Source organism: Cupressus sempervirens, chromosome 5 (assembly GCF_028749045.1).
Source record: "Cupressus sempervirens isolate cs-2001-9-10 chromosome 5, ASM2874904v1, whole genome shotgun sequence".
In the NCBI taxonomy this organism is placed as follows: domain Eukaryota; kingdom Viridiplantae; phylum Streptophyta; class Pinopsida; order Cupressales; family Cupressaceae; genus Cupressus; species Cupressus sempervirens.
Genome location: NC_143122.1, coordinates 195,639,538 through 195,660,035, shown reverse-complemented (window position 1 = coordinate 195,660,035; position 20,498 = coordinate 195,639,538).

Below are 20,498 nucleotides of genomic sequence, written 5' to 3'. Positions count from 1 at the left end.
CTTGAGGGTTTGAGGGCTAAGATGCAAGGATGGAAAAAATTTTATGGAGGGCTTAGATTGCATAAGAGGAGAGCACATGGATTGTGCTTCCTTACAGTCAATCAGGGAGTGACACATGTCACAGGGTGAGTGAATGGAGGAAAGGGCAAGGATGAGTCAACAAAGGAGGCTCAAGGTCTTAAAGACCCTCATAAATGGATTGTAAGAGAAATGAATTGGTTTGTAAGAGTCTTTATGGCCTTGTAAGAGCATTCATGGCCAGGTGGTTGGGATATTTTGGAGATTGCTTGGCTTAGGAAAGTCATAAGCTTGCTTACGGAATGTGACAAGGTTAGGGGGTGGGATTAGAGATGGTTTAGGATTAGATTAGCTTGTTAGAAATGGGCAAGTGGATGGCATTTAATGAGGGTGGGTGAGTTAGTGGCTAAGCTTGGTTAGTATGGGTGGATGGGGTGGATTAGACTAAATGGAGGATTTAGGCTTAGGATGAGGATGAAGACTTTCTAGAAGAGTCTAGAACTTCCTAGGATGAGGATAAATAAAGTTTATTTATCTCAAAAGCTTGGGTTGAGGAGATACTTATTAAAACATTTTTAATAAATATGAGGATTAATATTCAATCTTAATTAAATATTTTGAGTTGGGATTAGGGTAAGAAAATGATGGGATTAGCCTTTAATCAAAATTAAAGAAGGATTAGAAGATTTTGGAAGAGGTTAGTGATCTTAAGAAAATTGGCCAAGCTTTGGGCAAAAAATAAATTAAATATTTATTTTGGAATTTTTGATCAATTTATTAATTAAATAATTAATAAATAAGGAAAATAATGTTTAAATAAGATTTAAACATTTTTGGGAGGGATTCCTTAATTAAATGTTTTTAATTAAGACAAGGGGATTTAATGGCATAAAAATAAATTATTTAATTAAATAAATAATTAATTAATAAATGATGATTTCATCAAGGACTTTTCAGAAAATAAAAATACTTTATTTTCTAAGGGATTTTAGGTGTCTGCATTTTGCCCCTCTTTGATGTGATGTTGCAAGTGGCATGGCATCAAAGATAAGAAATTAAGATGCCCAAGGCTAGAGCAGAAGAGGAGAGAATAGATTGCGAGATGCCCCATCAAGAAGGCAGCGGGGAGAGAAAGTGAGGCTCGATAGCTTCTTGAAAAGTAAAAGAATCTGGGATGAGCAAGGAGACTCTGATTGGCAACAAGAAGGGGTTGAATTAGCTCAAACTCTCACTATGGGAGAATGATAAAGGGAGGTCAGAGGCACAAGAGGAAGCAAGCTTAAGACTTTAGGGGAAATGGAGGATGAAGGAGCGAAGCACTATAAAAAGGAAACCAGGATAAGGGAAAAGGATGAGGGGATTATAAAGCTGATGCAACAGGATTTCAAAGAGTCAAATTGGTGGAAGATGGGTTTTAGAGATCACTAGGACTAGGATTGTGGATCTCAAAAGATGAGGCTTGGTGGATTGATTGGATTAGTGGATCCCTAAGACTAAGATTGTGGATCCCTAAAGCTAAGAGTGATGATTGATTTTGAGAGATACAGTTGCACAAGCTAGTGTAGGAGAGACAGATGCTAGATATGGATGGGAGATAATGAAGATGAAGGAAATCCATTGAATCTTATTGAGTGGGAGGATACTTCAAAGAGAAGTACCACCATGTAGTTGAGAACTAGATTTTCTATAAGACTGTTGGTTAATTGCCAAGGTTACCAAGAACATCAAGGCTATGTCACCAACCATCTAAAGGACTGATGAACTAACTCAAAACAAACACACAAGGATTGCCCCATCATCACACATGAATCTCGAAAGAATCAGAGTGGAACTGACACTGGGTAACCCAAAAGTAGAAAAGAAAAGCAAACAAAAGACCTGATCAAGACCTTATGCCCAGATTGCCCCATTTGCAGTATACCATGATATGGAAGATCATGGAAACCTTGATGAGGGAACAAAAAGATTGTTTGGAAAAGATAATTCAAGACCCAAAAGGGAATATTCCAAATAAAAAGACAGAAAAAATCCAAAAGAGAACCGTTTGCCAATGAGATGGGTAGGACAAGGTACTAACGAAACAAGATCAAACATGAGGAAAGCTATATCCTACAAGGATCTATCGGAGAGCACCTAAGCTAATGGATCTAGATGAGTGATACATCTAGCAAGCTAAACTAATAAGAATAACACTTTGGTGATAGGAGATCTAGCTAAAGGATGCACTGGAATAGCTAACCAAGATTTGTGCAATGTGTGCAAGATGCTGATCAAGGATGACCTGACATGAAAGCTGGATAGATACAATGGTACTAAGCTAAAGAGGATGTACAAGCTAATAGACCAAGATACATTACAAATGTACAAGGTTGTTTATGTTTTGGTTTTGTGAGATGGAAATGTTTTTTAAGGGTGGGATGTCTGTAATAGTTGATAGGCAGATAGGTAGATGGTTTGTGAAATGCTTAAGTGAAAATGGAGTTCTTTGTGTGCATGCGATAGGATACAAACTAGGATACAAGCTTATTTACAAGCTGGAATATGGTACAAGCTTTGGACAAGATTTGGATATACAAGCTATGATACAAGGGAGGATACAAGATTTACAAGCTAAGGTACAAGATTTACAAGCTGAGGTACAAGATTTACAAGGATACAAACTAGGATACAAGCTTATTTACAAGCTAGAATATGGTACAAGCTTTGGACAAGATTTGGATATACAAGCTATGATACAAGGGAGGATACAAGATTTACAAGCTAAGGTACAAGATTTACAAGCTGAGGTACAAGATTTACAAGCTGTACAGGAGGTATTTACAAGCTTCATTAGATTTTGGATATTTGGTTGGAACACCAAGGGAACAAGTAGGTGTTTTATGGGATGGTGGGTGAATGGATGAGGGATAGGATAGTGATAGATAATGGATTAGTCTTAGTACACAAGGCACCTGAATTACTAGGTTTTCACCAAGGTACCTATCCAAAGTGCTTGTATTGCCAAGTTTTCACCATTGGACATTTATTTCTCTTTACTATTTTTTTGTATTTTTCAAAAGCTAGGTATACCAAGGATCTTCAAGCATAAAACTTCTTGAGATGAATGATGTTAGTAGGATCATTCAAGAGTTCTCCTTCTAGTGTAGATAGCTAATAGGCTCTGGAGCCAAAGGATGTAGTGACAACATAAGGACCAAGCCATGTAGGTTCAAACTTGCCTTTCTTTTCTCGATCGGCTTGGAATTTCATATTTTCTTTGAGGACCATGTCACCTAGCTAAAAGTGTCATGGAAGCACCTTCTTGTTGAAATTCCTTTTGAGACAAGTTTGATAAACTATGAGATGATCAGAGGCTTGTTGTCACTTCTCATCTAAGAGATCTAGCTAGGTGAGCTTAGCTACTCTGTGTTCTCCATCTAATATTTTCCCTCGCAAAGATATGCACAAGTAGGGAAGTTCAACCTCTATGGGTAGTACTACTTTGGCACCATAGACTAGGGAGTATGGAGTTGTTCCTGTGGATGTATGGAAGGAGGTTCGATAGGCCCATAGGGCTGGATTTATTTGTAGATGCCAATCACGGTCAAAATCATTGACAACTTTCTTTAGGATTTTGAGGAGGGTTTTGTTAGTTGCCTCTGCCTGGCCGTTACCTTGTGGGAAATATGGGCTAGAAAAGTAGTGATGGATGCAAAGGGAAGTGCATAATTCTTCCATGTTGAGATTTTCAAAGTTACCTCCTTGGTCGGTGAAGATGGTGGATGGGATGCCGAAGTGGAAAACAATGTGGTACAAGATGAACTTGGAGACCTGAACTCTTATAGCTGAGACTAGGGGGACTGCTTCCACCCACTTAGTGAAATAGTTTGTAGCTTTTATTATCCATTTATGTCCATCAGATGAGAGAGGTGTGATAGTTCCAACTAGATCAAGGCCCCAACAAGCAAAAGGCCAATGTGGTGCAATAGGTTGTAGATCTTGTGTTGGAGCGTGCACAAGATTTTCATGCTGCTAACATGGGAGACACTTTTTGACAAAGTCATAGGAGTCTTCTTCAATGGTAGGCCAATAGTAGCCTGCTCTAAGGATTTGTCATGCTAGGACAATACCACTTGTGTGGGCACCGCAAAATTTGGAGTGTACTTCTTTTAATGCCATCGCGGCCTCATTTTGGTCTAAACACCTAGAGAGAGTATCGTGATAACCTCAACGATATAGTGTATTGGCTATGATAACATAGCGAGATGATTTTTGGATGAGGTTTTGGCATTGGGTACATGTGAGGTGAGGGGATATGATACCATTGTTAAGGTAAGCATGAATTTCATGGTACCAAGGGGATTGGGGACCAACCAAGATACAAACACGGTTTGAATCATAATTCACATAGGTGGGTGTGAGGAGCTATTCGACTAAAAACTCATACTATGTAGCTACTTGGCGAATTTCTAAGAGCGAGCTGATAGTAGCCATAGCATCTGCTGCTTTGTTCTGCATTTGAGGCACTTGTGTAAACTAAAGCTTTGTAAAATGCTAGGTTACCTGATCAACTAGCTCTTTGTAGGGTAAGAGCTTTTTGTCTTTGGTTTGATATTCATTGAGGACTTGCTTGATGATGAGTTGAGAATTGCCAAAGATTTGTAAGTCAATAATGTTCCATTCTGTGGCTATATTTAATCCTGCTATGAGAGCCTCATATTCATCTATATTGTTGGTGCTAGAGAATTGTAGCTTAAAAGCTTTTGGAATGTAATCTCCTTGAGGTGTAACCAACAATATTCCTACCCCTGGTCCATGAGATGTGTATAAGCCATCAAAGTAAAGTTTCCATGGGGGTTGTTCTTCAATTAGAAAAATATGCTCATCTAAAAATTTTGTGATCAAAGGATATGTATCTACTAGAGGTGCATCAGCTAGGTGATCTGCTATAGCTTGCCCTTTAACTGCCTTTTTGTCCACATACTGGATGTCAAATTCACTAAGGAGCATAACCCATTTGGCCAAATGGCCTATAAGTATTGTTTTGGAGAGCATATACTTGAGAGGGTCGATCTTGGAGACTAGTTGGATGGTATGACTTAGCATGTAGTGGCGAAGCTTTTGAGTTGAGAAAATAACTGCCAAACAAGCTTTTTCCATAGGAGTATAATTGAGTTCATAACCAACTAGGGTTCTACTAATGTAGTAGATGGCTCTTTCTTTTTCGTAGTCATCAAGCTATGCTAGAAGGCCCCTAGAGAAGTAGGTGTTGCTGATATGTACAAGATCAAGGGATGACTAGGAACTGGTGGAGCCAAGATAGGGGGATTGGCAAGATACTGCTTGAGCTAATCGAAGCTGTGTTGACATAAAGGATCCCACTTGAAGTTTTCATCCTTCTTTAGTAAATGTGTAAATGGAATACACTTATTTGCAAACTGGGAGATGAAGCACCAGATGGATTGAAGCTTTCCTTGAAGAGTGCAAAGCTATCATAGTGTCTAGTGAGGAGGCATGTCTAAGATAGCTTTGACCTTCTTAGGGTCGATCTCTATGCCTCATTGAGAAACTATAAAGCCTAGAAGCTTGCTAGATGTGAACCCAAAGATACACTTCTTGGGATTCAGCATGAGATGATATTTGGCTAACCTATCAAAGACTTTCTCTAGGTCAGCAAGATGATCCATGAAGGTATGAGATTTGACCAAGATATCATCCACATAATCCTCCAAAATGCTATGGATAAGATCATGGAAAATGGTTGTCATAGCTCTTTGATAGGTAGCCTTAGCATTCTTTAGGCCAAAAGGCATCATGTTGTAGCAAAAGGTTCCCCAAGGGGCAATGAATGTTGTCTTATGCTGATCCTCTTCTATAATCTTGATTTGATTATACCCAAAAAATCCATCCATGAGGGACAAAATTTTATGTCCAGCTATAAGGTCTAGAATCATATCTATGTTGGGTAAGGGAAAATCATCTTTTGGACAAGCTTTGTTAAGATCTCTAAAATTAGTGCAGATTTTGATGTCACCAAAAGGCTTAGTGACGGGGACCATGTTGGAGATCCACTTTGAGTAGTCGATAGGTCAAATAACCTTAGCAGCTAACATTCTTTCTAATTCAGCTTTGACTAGTAATGCCACCTTGGGGTGCATTTTTCTAAGCTTTTGTCTGACGGGCTTGATCTTTGGATTGACTGCAAGATGATGAACTACAAGCTTTGGATCAAGTCCTAGCATGTCCTTATATGACCATCCAAATTGGCCAATGTTCTCTCTTAAGACCTCAAAGAGGAGGTCATCTTTTTCTTGTGATAGGGATGCAGCAATGTGAATAAGTCTGGGGATCTCTGAAGAACTGATGTTGACTTCTCTAGTATCCTCAATTAGAATAGAAGACACCTCTGGTCAATTATCTTGAGGAGGCAATGCTAAATCCTCATGTTCTACTTATGACTCTAAATTTTCTTGCTAAGGCATTCTCTTCGCTACCTTAGCTAGTCCCAGATTCACCTTAGTTCCAGTTTTGGGTGTATCGAAACTAGGTTGGGGATTTTCTCCAAAATCCCCCTTGGGATCTAGCTTATAGATATAGGTAGAATTTGGATTTTTTTTTCTTGTGAGGAGTTTCAACTCCCATGAATCTTAGAAGCGCTTCCTCTTATGTGAACTCATCAATGTGTATGACGCTTGGTGAACCGCCTCACAATAGGTGTTCCATAGTCATTCGCTAGGCCTGGCTTAGGAATAATCTATTCAAGCTAAGGACTACTTTTCCCCTACCATGAGGTGCATTTAGATTGTCAACCGAAGGACGTATACTTGAAATGGTTGGCACAGTATGTGCACTAGTTACCTTGATGAGTCATTATGCTTGTGCTGCAGGAAAGTAAAAATGCAAAGGAAGGAAACTACTAAATCTATGAATGTTGAAAGAACAATGACAAGATAATAGAGATTCCATCTTGACTCATCCATTAGACTATTCTCACAGATGCTACAAGAATGTTCATGAAGTGTGATGCTACAGGAAGGAATTAACTAGCTATGTCTTATTCAAAATACTGCTAATGCTAGTAAAATGAATCTATTCTATTCTAATCTAATCCACCTTCCAAGTGGGCCCCCTTGGTTGGCTTCTCTAATCTACCAACGTAGGATAGAAACTAAAGAGAACCAATTCATTTTATTAATCAGTCATTACATAATTCAGAATTGTAAAACACAACTGCAACAAACTGTGAAGCAATGTTTTCTTCTTACTCGATAAAACTTATAAAACCAAAAACTAAAAAGACTTTTCACACAAGAGCCGATCCTGAAATATATAGGGAATCTACTCTTTATTACATAATAGAAAAGTAACTATCCTATGTTAAGTCCATAGGAGAGAATATAGGAGAACAACTGAAAGTGGAAAGGAAGGATAACAGAATTGAGGAGTGAGCAATGAAGTCGCAGCATCCACTTGTTACATCATAAATACAGAGAAGGTAATGGCTCGTAAAAACTCCTCCTTATTCGTTGCCATGTTTCCTAGAGTGGTTATAACTTCCTTTTCGTGGTTGTTACTTGATGCTCATTTCTCCTTGAATGTTGTTGGCAACCAACTTCTGGATTCTTTCGCTCATCCTTTAATCCTTATCATCAGGTTAGTTATGATATAAAATATGTTTGCAAATAAACATCCATCAAACTAAATTCAAGCATAAGAACACACATTTGGATATTGATATGAAATACTGCATATTAGATATAATTTAGGCAAAGGATGACATAGTTTTTTCTACCCCATAAATCATCAAAGGTTTATCAAACATAAGCTTATAAGTGTTAAAACAAGGATGAATAGAGTATTATAAAGTATCTTAAACATAACAAAATGAAGGCATTTTTTAGACTCATCAGCTGCCCCTTGCTAAACTAATGCTTGTCCTCAAGCATTACACTTCTTTGTCAAAGATCTGAGCTCCCCAACTTCTATCTTTCCCTTTCTGCTGCTCTTGAAAGTATAATAGAATCCTCTAGTCCTTTCCCATACGTCTCGCATGTGGTCTTCCTGTAACTTATCAAGTTTGTCAACATCAATATCATAGAGGGGCCATAAAAGCATTGGAGGTTTCATGGTTAAAGGACACCATAACTCTGGCCTTAGTTTCTTTCCCAGTTCTAAATATTTTGGAACTCTATATAATGTTGCTTCCAAATTAATGGGACTGTGTGGCTCTGATTTCTTGAGAGAATTAGGTAACCATGCTCATCTACCTCTTACTCCGGTCATAGCTCTTTGGAATGCAAAGTAGGGCAAGTTTTCATATTCGGCATATACTTTGGCTCTAGTAGAAAATACCTTCTTTCTAATGTCTAGATTACTCTTCCCATAGGTTAATGTAAACCAATCTCGAAACATTTCTTCTGGTTGTTTACTTTTGGCCCTCAAGGGTAAAGGTTTTGTTCTCTCTTCATCTTTGTAATTAACCAGTTGTCTGTCATAATTCACCTCATTAGACATCCATGACATTAAAGCTTTCAGATGCACATCTCCTATATAGAGAAAAGGATTCCACTCAGTTTCTACAAGAATGACAAAATTATGAATATACAACTCACACAATAGATTTTGCTACCATGGTGGTAAGGTTTGATACAACCCATAAAATTCTTGTGCGGTTTTGAATTCTGCATTTACATTTTTGACAGTTAACATCAACTGAAACAAAAGATATTGTTCTTCCAAACAAAAAGCATATACTCGAGGAGGTGGTCTGCAAGCAAGAGCTTGATCAACTAATTTAAGTGCATGTTCCATGCGTTGTTTCTGTCTTTCTAGCTATTCTTTCAATTCTTCAATCTACTCATTTTGTGATGTTATGATCTTTCTCATTCTTTTCTTCTCCTCTTTCCATAGTGCCTCGGCAAATAAATGCTGTCCATATAATTGGAAAAGGAGTTTTTGCAAGGTGACGGCATTGTTATCCTTTTCATAATCCTTTTTCTTTTTATATTCCCGCCATAGATGTTCCGCCAAACTATTGATCCATGTTGACTTATAGGGGACTAAGACAATATGCGAATCATGACTTTCAGGAACTAATTCATTCTCATGGCTTGAAACACCTGATAAATCCATTAAGGTTTCATTAATTTCTTTCTCACATGCTATAGGAGTACTACCAAAAGCTTCTATCATCCCCGTGTGAAGGGGAGAATGGTCAAAAATTATCTACATAGGAGACTCTAGAGCAGATGCTTTAGACAATATAGGATTTTTAAAAATCTGCACTCTCATTCTAGGGCTTCTCCGCAAGGTAGTCTCTTCTTGCACTATTGTCTTTTGCCTACTTTTTTGTTTCAGTATCACTACTGTAGGATTAGTTGTTGCAGGAACCTTCTTTGTTTTCTTCTGTTGCTAAATTGCAAGACTAGGTTTTTGTTGAGCAATAGTTTCTTCTGGTGACTTATGTTTCCTTTTAGCTTGACTAGTAGTGGGTTTAGGGATGTCCTGTTCAGGTGAATGCACATTCACTTGAGTGGAAGCAATTTTTGGTTCAATCCTTTGTGTGTTTTTTGTTTCAGCTTCCTCAATATTTTGTTCTGCAGGCTCACTGCTAGGAACTATATTTTCCTCACCCTACTATTCACTAGGGTCAACTTGGGATTGTAGGGTTTTAAATTTCACAAAGTCATCCCATGTCAAAAGGGATACGTCCCTAAGAGACCTTTCTATTAACAACTTAATCAAAGCATGGTGAGTGACAGAATTATCTTTCCCTTCTCGAGTCTCTTCCGCACTAATACAAAGCATATTATACAGAAAATTTGGGAGATTCACGGCAATATTGTGCCTTATACAACTAAGCAACTTAAAATGATGTCATGCATTTCTAGGTTAGGGTATGGAGGCAGCAAAGACAATCTCTTGCACCCCTACTTTGTAACATCCAATGGAGGGTCATGTGGGGTAGTGAATTGGGCCCTTGCTGACCTAGCATCATGTGAGCTCGGATAATGCTCTCCAACAGGAGGTAACCCTGTTACTTCTACAATTTTTTCTTCTATTGCAATTACTATCAAACTCCACACAAAAGCTTCACCTTCATCAAATGTCCTAGTGAATTATACAACTGCTTCTTCATCATATGATGTTAAATTCAAACAATAACCTAACCACCCGCATGCATTGAATCTTCTTACTACTTCTACATCAGAGAGCAACAAAATGTGCTCAACCGGCTCTTTTCTCTGTAAACCTCCTCCCATTTCTTGATACTTTTGCTACTTTGTTTCCCTCTCCCTTTCTGAATGCAAACTTCAAAACTCTACATTATTTCTCAGACGCTTCACCGCTTCTTTTTGGGAACATTAATTACCATAACCAATTGTTATGTTCCATAATAAACTTTAGGTAAAAGTAAATCATGAATTTGCATGGAAATCGTCTGAAAACATGGTTCAAATGCCAAATTTAAACAAAAAAAAAATAGGTCACATCATGGCTTAGCTTAGCACGAAAAATTTGGCACGAACAAAGAAAAATTCATTCAGATAGTGGGAGTACAACACTTGACATGGCATGCTTATGGAAAATAGTTCTCATTAATAAAGGGTAATGCCAAGATTTTTGAAAATCATCATAGTTAATCAAGCATGTCATTGGATAGTATGACACTCCCCTGCCCCCTACTAATTTTATGACAAGTGTCCTCACGTGTCAGACTAGTATGGGTTAGGGACTGGAATACGTCGTAATTATAAAGACTATGCAGTATTAGATATAATTAACAAAATCTGCAAACTTATAAATGAATAATAGTTTGAAAACATTTATACCTGCCAAGTGGATTATCATGTGCTACAAAGAAAGGTGGCAGAAATAATGTGAATGGTAGTATCCATTAGCATGTGCAGATTTGATTGAAAATACAAAAATGTAAGTATGTAGAAAGTGAGTGGATGGAAGATTAAGATATGGAGTGAGGTGGGTGGATGGAAGATTAAGATATGAATGGAAAGAAATATCATGAAAAGAAAATGGAATTTATGCAAACATAAATTTATTATTATGGACATGCAAATTAGAATTAATGTTGAAGAAGAGCAGGAGAAAGGTTTTCACCTTCGGCTGTAGGAAGAGATACTTGAGTTGTTGTTGGATCTGGTTGTTCAAACTGTTGCATGAACTCGGCTTTTGTTTGAGGTTGTTTGTAAAGTTTAACTTGATGACCATTGATCAGCATTTTAAAAGGCATATCATCAATTGTGGTTAGTTGAACTATTCCATTATCAAAGACATGGATGATTTTATATGGTCCTAACCATCGTGTCTACAGCTTCCCTGGCATATCCTTAAAGCGGGAATCATACAATAATGCTCAGTCACCATCTTTGAACTGTTTGTTGAGTATATGAGAATCATGCCAATGTTTTCTCTATTTTTGCACCAGTTCAGTATGTTCTAAAGCAGTCTTGTGCATTTCATCCAAGGAATTAAGATGCAGGAGACATTCTCTTTGTGCTATAGGAAGATCAATATCTAAGGTCAAGGTTTTTGTTAAAGTCTTGTGTTCAAATTCAATTGGAAGCATTGCCACTTTCCCATATAAAAGCTCAAATGGTGTAAATTTGGTAGTGGTTTTCCAAGTTATTCTATAAGCCTAAATAGCTTCTTGTAACTGGTTGGTCCAATCCCAACGATGAAAATGGACTATTTTAGTTAGAATATTTTCTAGCTCTCAGTTGGTAACTTTTGCTTGTCCATTGGCTTGTGGATGATAAGGACTGGATCTGTGATGCTTGATGTTATACTATTTCATCAATTTTGAAATCAGGTTAGAAGTAAACTATGTGCCTTGATCAGTAACCAATTCTTTAGGAACTCCATAACGTGTAAAAATCTCTTCATACAAGAATTTGGCAACTTTTGCATCACGGGCATGTTTCATTGCCTTAACCTCAACCCATTTGGTTAGGTAGTCAGTACAAACCAGAATATAAGACTTCCCATTGGATGGAGGATCAATAGGACTGATGAAGTCCATTCCCCTTTTGTCAAATGGTGTTAACACCATTTGAAGGTTCAAAGGCATTTCCTCTATTTTGGTTGGGTGACCCATTCGTTGGCATTGGTCACACTTCCTTGTATAATTGCTTGCGTCTTTATGAAGGGTAGGCCAATAGTAACCAGTGGCTAAGATTTTGAAAGCTGGTCTTTTGGCTGCAAAATATCCTCTGTAGGGCTCATTATGACATGCATACAAAATATCATATGTCTCATCTTCTCTTACACATCTACGCATAACTTGATCAGGTCCAGTATAGAATAGAAAATTGTCTATCCATGAGAAATGGAAGCTTTTCTGTATGAGCAGCTTTCTTTCCTTATAAGAAAAATGCATTGGTGTCTTATTAGTTACAATGTAGTTAGCAATATCTTCATACCATGGAACTTTAACAGCAATATGAAACAAATTTTCATCTGGAAATGCATCATCTACCAGAGTAGTGTTAGTATCATGATGATTGATTCTTGACAAATAATCAGCTATGACATTTGTTTTTCCAGGCTTATCTACTATGGTTATGTCAAATTCTTGTAACAAGAGTAACCATCTTGCTAATCTACCAGTTATAGCAGGTTTATTCATGAGATACTTGATTGTTGCAAGATCAGTATGAACATAGATAGGATAACCTGTGATGTAGTGCCAAAATTTATTTAGAGCATAGACTACTGCTAACAATTCTTTTTCAATCACTGTGTAATTCAGTTCTGGACCATGAAGACTCTTACTAATATAATAAATGGCATTCTCAAGATTTGAGTGTTTCTATGCTAAAACTTCTCCTATGGCATAATCAGAAGAATCTGTATATATGTGAAAAGGTAGGTTCCAATTAGGGCCTTGTAAGATTGGGGCTGTGCTCAAAATTTTCTTAAGCTATAGGAAAGCTTTATCACAATCAGGTGTCCATTTGAATTCAGCTTCTTTTGTAAGCAATTTATACAAGGGACTGGCTATTTTACTGAAATCTTTTATAAAACGCCTGTAATATCCAGCATGTCCCAGAAAAGATCTAACATCTTTTAATTTAGTGGGTATGGGTAATGTTTGAATTACCTCAATTTTAGCTAGGTCTACTTGTATACCTGTAGTAGGTATGAAATGACCGAGTACCACACCCTCTTGCATGAGCATGAAACACTTTTCACTATTTAGTGCCAAATTATGTTCTTGACATCTTACCAAAACTTTTTCAAGATTTATCATTGCTTCTTCAAAAGTAACTCCAAATGTTGTAAAGTCATCCATATAGATTTCCATATAATCATGTGAGATATCAACAAAAATACTAATTACAGCTTGTTGAAATGTTGTAGGAGCGTTACAAAGACCAAACAGTAAAACAGAGTATGCAAAAGTACCCCATGGAAAGGTAAATGTAGTTTTGTCTTGGTCCTCAGGAGCAATATTGATTTGATTATAGCCACTGTATCCATCTAAAAAGGAGAAGTACTTTTTTCCAGCTAGTGTATCCAAAACTTGATCTATGAAGGGTAAAGGAAAATGATCCTTTTTAGTAGCCTTATTCAACTCCCTATAATCTACAAAAATTCTCCATTTTTCCTCCTTTCTTAGGGACTATAACCAGCGGTGATACCCATTTACTATTAGATATAGGATAGATAAAGCCAGCATCAAGCAATTTTTGCAATTCTGTTTTGACTATTTCTCTGAGTCTTGGATTTACCCTCCTTTGAGGTTGACGAAGTGGTAGACAACCTTCATTAATGTATATCCTATGGGTACACAGTGTAGGGCTTAATCCTTTCATATCATCATAATCCCAAGAAAAAGTCCTCTCATGCTTCTGAAGCAATTCTTTTAATTGTTCCATCTGTACTGATGTCAATTTGGGGTTAACATGCAGTTTATGGCCTTTACTCAGTTCAATAGGAATAGTGGATTCTACCATAGTAGTTTCAGAGATTGGGCTTCTTTCTAATTCATAGGGAAGTAATGAACAAAGATTTTTAGGTTCTTTAAGTAAAGTACAACTTGTATCACACTCCTCATATGTAAGCAATTCTAATACATAGCTTTTAGACACATCTTTTTCTACCACACAGGTGTTGGTAAGGATGCTCTGGATTACTGAATCTTCTTCTTGCAACTTTAGAAAAGATTGTCTATGTAACATCATAAGTTGTACTATGGAATTTATCTCTTCTTCTTCATCTCCTAAATCTAGCCAAAAATATGTACTCAAATCTGGTAATGGTTGTGTAGGAGGATATAGATCAAATTGCTTGGTTACTTGGCCATTTGATATGGTCATATTCCTGGATCTGCAATTTATGTTTGCATCAGCTGTGGCCAACTATGGTCTACCTAGAATGATAGGATAGCCAGATAGGTTTACTTTAGGGGACAAAATCATTAAATCCACAAGATATTCTAGAGAATCTAAGGTCACAACAATATTTTCTATCATTCCATCAGGAGTGACAGTGGAACTATCTACAAGCTGCAGAATAGTTGGTGTGGGCCTTAATCCTTCTATTTGTAACTTCTTCATGGTTTCTTTAGTCATCACATTTATAGCAGCTCCCAAATCTATTAAGGTATTTTTAAAAAATTGACCATTGATGCTGACACTTACTACTGGACTCCCTGGGTCAGAATATTTCGGTGTAATTAGTCTGCCTAACATGATATCAGCTAAATGTCCAACAACATGAACTGTGATAGGATCCTTCTTCTTCCTTCCAAGTTTCTTTAGACAAGCTTCCCTTATAGATTTTTCATAAGTAGGAATGTCCTTAATAGCTTGAAACAAGGGTATTCAGACATGCATATTCTTCAACTGGTTAACAATGTCAAAGGGTTGTTCCTTGCTTTGTTCCTTTTGTATTAGTTGGTCTGGAAATGGAGTTTCTACTGTTGGTTGATCTGGTATTGGTATGGTAACATTAGTTGGGTCAACAGATTCATCAACCAAAGGTTTTGATGCTACAAGAGAGTCTGATACTTCAGTTATAAGAGGTGGCCTTGGTACTGGTAAGGTCATTCTAGATCTCAAATGTATATCTGTGACATCTAGAGCATAAGCAGGGTACTGTTGGGTATCAATACTATACATGGGCTGCTATGGTTTGCTTTTTGGATTTGGCTGAGGCTGTGCAGGTAGCTATGTTTGCTTTTGAGGTCCACTATTTACAGGTGGTGGCATTAAAGCAGGTTGTTGAGCTGGAGGGGGTAATTGTGGAACACCAGTATTTTGGTTAGACCATTGTTGAGATCCCTTCCATTGGTTTAGAGATTTCCAATTCCCTTGGTTTGGAGATTGCCAATTCCCTTGGGGTGGTTTCCATTGGTTCTGGGGTCATTGGTTATTCTACTGGTTAGGCCAAGGTTGTTGGAAATTTTGAGACCATTCAGACTGTTGTGGGTTATTTTTCCCAGCATTATTCCAATTAGGTTGGTTTTGTGGAGGACCTTGGGTATTGTGGGTTTGCCATTGATTACCATATAAATTTGAATTTTGCAAGGGGTCTTGAGGCATACCTTGACGTTGAGCCCATGGTTGGCATTGAGCAACAAAGAATACTTGCTCATCATCCCCATCTATCTTTACATATTCAGTTGGAAGATGTTGGTTCTCCATGCTTGCAACCAATTTACAATGGAAATCTTTCTTTTTCCTTTGGAAATGAGGACAGTACTCAGCTAGTTGTAACTTAGCCTCTTCTTGCTTCTTCTTTGCAGTCATTGTATCCAACTATGTAGTGACATCATTACTGATGTCTTGTTTGAAATCTGACAACAAATTGGATATTTCAAGTTTTGAAATGCCTTGACAAATTCCTTTTGTAACTGTAGAACGAGGTACTCGACCTTTCTTCATGGTTGACCTTGAGTAGTTCTGACATATCTTTTTGAGGTCATCCCATTAAGCTTGATATACATCTCCACCGGCCATCAGGTCCAATGCTTCCAAACAGTCTTCATTCACTCCTCTTAGAAAGACTAGTTTTTGGGAATCTTCAGACAATGTGTGCTGAGGATTTTTTTGTAGTGTATATAAAAATTGAGAAACATAGTCTTCTAATTTCTCTTCCTCCTTCTATGATATCCTAAAGATATCATCTCCTCTTGTGCCAGATGCTTTGCAATATTCTTTATATTTTTCCAAAAATAAGGCTTGCATTTCATCCTAATTTACAGCTGCATTGGCTCCTAAGCCCATGAACCATCGTAAAGCTGATTCTTTCAATGTGGCTGGAAATAATTTAAGCTTATGGGCATCAGTGTTGTAGTTGAAACTACGAAAAAGGATGTCAAACTCAAACAAGAAGGTATCGAGGTCTTCAGTTGCAAGGCCATAGAACTTCGAAAGAGCAATGGGAGGTATATTCTTGAGATTGGCATTGGTTATGAGACTTGGAAGTGGAAATGGAAAAGTGGGTTGTGCCATGATTGGTGGAACTAGATTATGAGGTTGCTGCTAAAAAGGAAGGTTAGGCACTGGGTGATTAATAACTGGTGGATTCGAGTTAGTGTTATCAAGAAAACTGGTCAATATTTTAGTGAAGGGCTAGAGACCAGATATATCTAGGGATTCAGCTCTTGATGATGATACTCTGAGGAAAACAGGACTTGCGTCTTCAAAGGGCAACTCAACTTCTTCTTCAAATTCTTTATTCAAATTAACATATCCCTGTGGAAGAAATCTTCCATATTCATCTCGTTGTCTTCCTCTTTGATGCATGCAACTAAAATTTTGACACTGGTAAAAAGAACTTAATCTAAAAACTATGACTCAAAAATGCTCCTAGCTTGACACCATCCCTGGCAACGGTGCCAAAAATGAATCGCCTCACAATAGGTGTTCCATAGTCATGCACTAGGCCTGGCTTAGGAATAATCTATTCAAGCTAAGGACTACTTTTCCCCTATCATGAGGTGCATTTAGATTGTCAAGCCAGGGACATATACTTGAAATGGTTGGCACAATATGTGCACTAGGTACCTTGATGAGTCATTATGCTTGTGTTGTAGGAATTTAAAAATGCAAAGGAAGGAAACTACACTACTACTACAGAAAGGAAACTACTGAATCTATGAATGTTGAAAACACAATGACAAGATAACAGAGATTCCATCTTGACTCATCCATTAGAATTTTCTCGCAGATGTTGCAGGAACATTCATGAAGTGTGATGCTACAGGAAGGAATTAACTAGCTATGTTTTATTCAAGATACTTGTAATGCTAGTAAAATGAATCTATTCTATTCTAATCTAATCCACCTTCCAAGTGGGCCCCCTTGGTTGGCTTCTCTATTCTACCAACATAGGATAGAAACTAAAGAGAACTAATACATTTTATTAATCAGTCATTACATAATTCAAAATTGTAAAACACAACTGCAACAAACTGTAAAGCAGTGTTTTCTTCTTACTTGATAAAACTTATAAAACCAAAAACTAAAAAACTAAAAAGACTTTTCACACAGGAGTCGATCCCAACATATATAGGGAATCTACTCTTTATTACATAACAGAAAAGTAACTATCCTAAGCTAAGTCCGCAGGACAGAATATAGGAGAACAACTAAAAGCGGAAAGGAAGGATAATGGAATTGAGGAGGGAGCAATGAAGTCATGGCATCCACTTGTTACATCGTAAATGTAGAGAAGGTAATGGCTCATAAAAACTCCTCCTTATTCGCTGCCATGTTTCCTGGAGTGGTTATAACTTCCTTTTCGTGGTTGTTCCTTGATGCTCGTTTCTCCTTGAATGTTGTCGGCAACCAACTTTTGGATTCTTCCGCTCATCCTTTAATCCTTATCATCAAGTTAGTTATGATATAAAACATGTTTTCAAATAAACATCCATCATACTAAATTCAAGCATAAGAATGCACATTTGGATATTTATATGAAATACTACATATTAGATATAATTTAGGCAAAGGATGACATAGTTTTTTCTACCCCATAAATCATCAAAGGTTTATCAAAAATAAGCTTATAAGTGTTAAAATAAGGATGAACAGAGTATCATAAAGTATCTTAAACATAACAAAATAAAGGCATTTTTTAGACTCATCACTTGGTTGGTCCCAAACTATGAGTTGTGGATGGGTGAGTGGTAGGTCAATGAAATGGATGGATAGTTCTTGGAGAACAGAGTCTTCGAGGAAGATTTGGTTTGGGATATCATCGTAGGCTCTCTTTTCAACTTCCTCAAGAATTTCTTTAATTTTGACAAGGTCATAGTGAATTTTTGAAAAAGCGTGACTGTTCTCATTGGTGCCCCTAGTTGTGGGTATGCCAAAGCCAAGACCTAACTTTTATTCCCACTTGTGTGCATCGATGGGGCACTGCATGCCTCTTTCTTCTAGTCCTAGACCACCACCTTGATAGTTCCATTTGTTAGTGATGAGCTTATGTTCTTGGGGATACTTTTGGCTCAAGTGATTAAGGCGTGCTTGATTTCTTGGTGGTGCATCCTTATGTAACCAATTGTTGATATCTGGAGTGAGCTCCTCATGAAGAGGGATTTTCTATGAAACAAAGGTTGTTGGGCCAAACTATTTTTATCGAGGAGGTGGAATCTCCTTAGCTTTGTGATATGTCGATCATCCATGGGCATGTGGATCAAGTGGGAGTGCCTTGATAGCAAATGCATCTGACAGACTTTACTCTCCACAACCTTTGTTATTGATCTTCATGGTAGAGAGGGTGGAGGCAAGGATGGTTTTTGGGTCATTACAAGTGTGGGATGAGCTAGTGATGGTTGTGCTGATATCAATTCTAGGGCAATGGTTTACATATGAAGCTTCAACCGCATTGCAGTAAGCAAAGGATTCTAGATTGGCATGGATGGTTACCTTAGTGCCCTGATGTAGAAATTTGACACACTGATGGTAAGTGGATGGAATGACTTTCATGGCATGAATTCATGGGCGATCGAGGAGGATGTTAAATGGTAGGTTTAGATCAATAAAATGGAAAAGTATTTCTTGGATGACTAGCCCAACCTTGATTGGCAACAAAATAGTTCCTTCTGTGGTTCTTTCCAAGTTGTCATAAGCTTTGATGGTGATAACCTCACTGATGATATCTACCTCAGTATACCTAGCTTGTTTTATGAATTTGAGGGTGCAAATATTCAAGGTTGATCCATTATCTATCATTACTCTTTTTACAAAAAAATTGGATACCATGATGGCTATGCAAAGCGGAAGGGTGTGATCTGGCTCAACCATGGGTATGTCGGTGGGTTTGAATGATAGGGAACACAAGGGGGATAGGTGTCCAACAAGATTATGAAAATTAGTAGCATTAATATCTGAAGGGACATGGGATTCTATGAGAACATTGTCAAGGATGCTTTTGTACATAGGACTGGTGTGGAGAAGGTCTAAAATGGAGATTTGGGTTGGCATGTTCCCAAGGTGTTCCAAGATATTGTATTGGCTTTTGGATGGAGCTGATGATACTGTTGGGGTTGATAGTGTTGATGGGATTGATGGGGCTGTGATTTTCAATCACACTCTTTTGGTGGTGACTACATGCTCATTGTTTGGGCCTTGGATATTGATAACATTGACAAAAGGCTCTTTTTTAGATATACAACCGATGAGGCTACCATAATTTATGTAGGATGAAGTGTGGTCATTATTCTTCCCATGCTGTTGGTTTGGCTGGCAGTTGTTGGTATTGTTGTTGTTGGTTTGGATAGGTGCTTTTCTAGGATTTTGGTTGTTGTGAGGAGGAAAAGCATTTTGATAGATCTGTAAGCTTGCATTGGGAGAGGTTTGGGCACCTATGGTGATTTCTTTCTGATCAATGAGGTCCTGCACATAATCTTTCAGTTTCATGCATCTGAAGGTGGTGTGACCTTTTACCCTATGAAATTTGTAGTACTCATTATCTTTGTACCATGCAGCTTTGGATTGGCCTAGGTCAATTTGCTGGGTAGGAGGAAATTTGATGAGGTTTTCCTTATTCAATTTCTCAAAAATGACATCCAATGGCTCACCAAGGGGTGTATAGTTTCTAGGTGCAGGTTGGAACTTAGGCTTTGGTCCTGTAGCTACATTGATGGCATTAGCTTGATTGCTAGATCCTTGGAAGTTGGGTCTTGGATTGTGGTTTTGATAGCTTTGGTTATTCTGTTGTTGGTAGTTGATAGCTTGTTGATTGTTTGGTTGATATGGTGGGTTGGACTAATTTTGGGAAGGACCAACAATATTCACATGTCTCATGTCAATGACCCCATCTGTTGCAATGTGCTTGTTTTTTTTCCAATACCGAGACTTGTCATTGGAATGTGATTGATTTTGGTTGATGAGTCCTTGCTCAAGGATAATTCCTTTCTCTTTGATATCTTTTTAGGTCTGCAAATAGTTCATGGTCATGTGGTGAGCCAAGCTGGGATGGGCATTATCAATAAAAAATTTCACCAAATGGCATTCTGGCAGGGTACA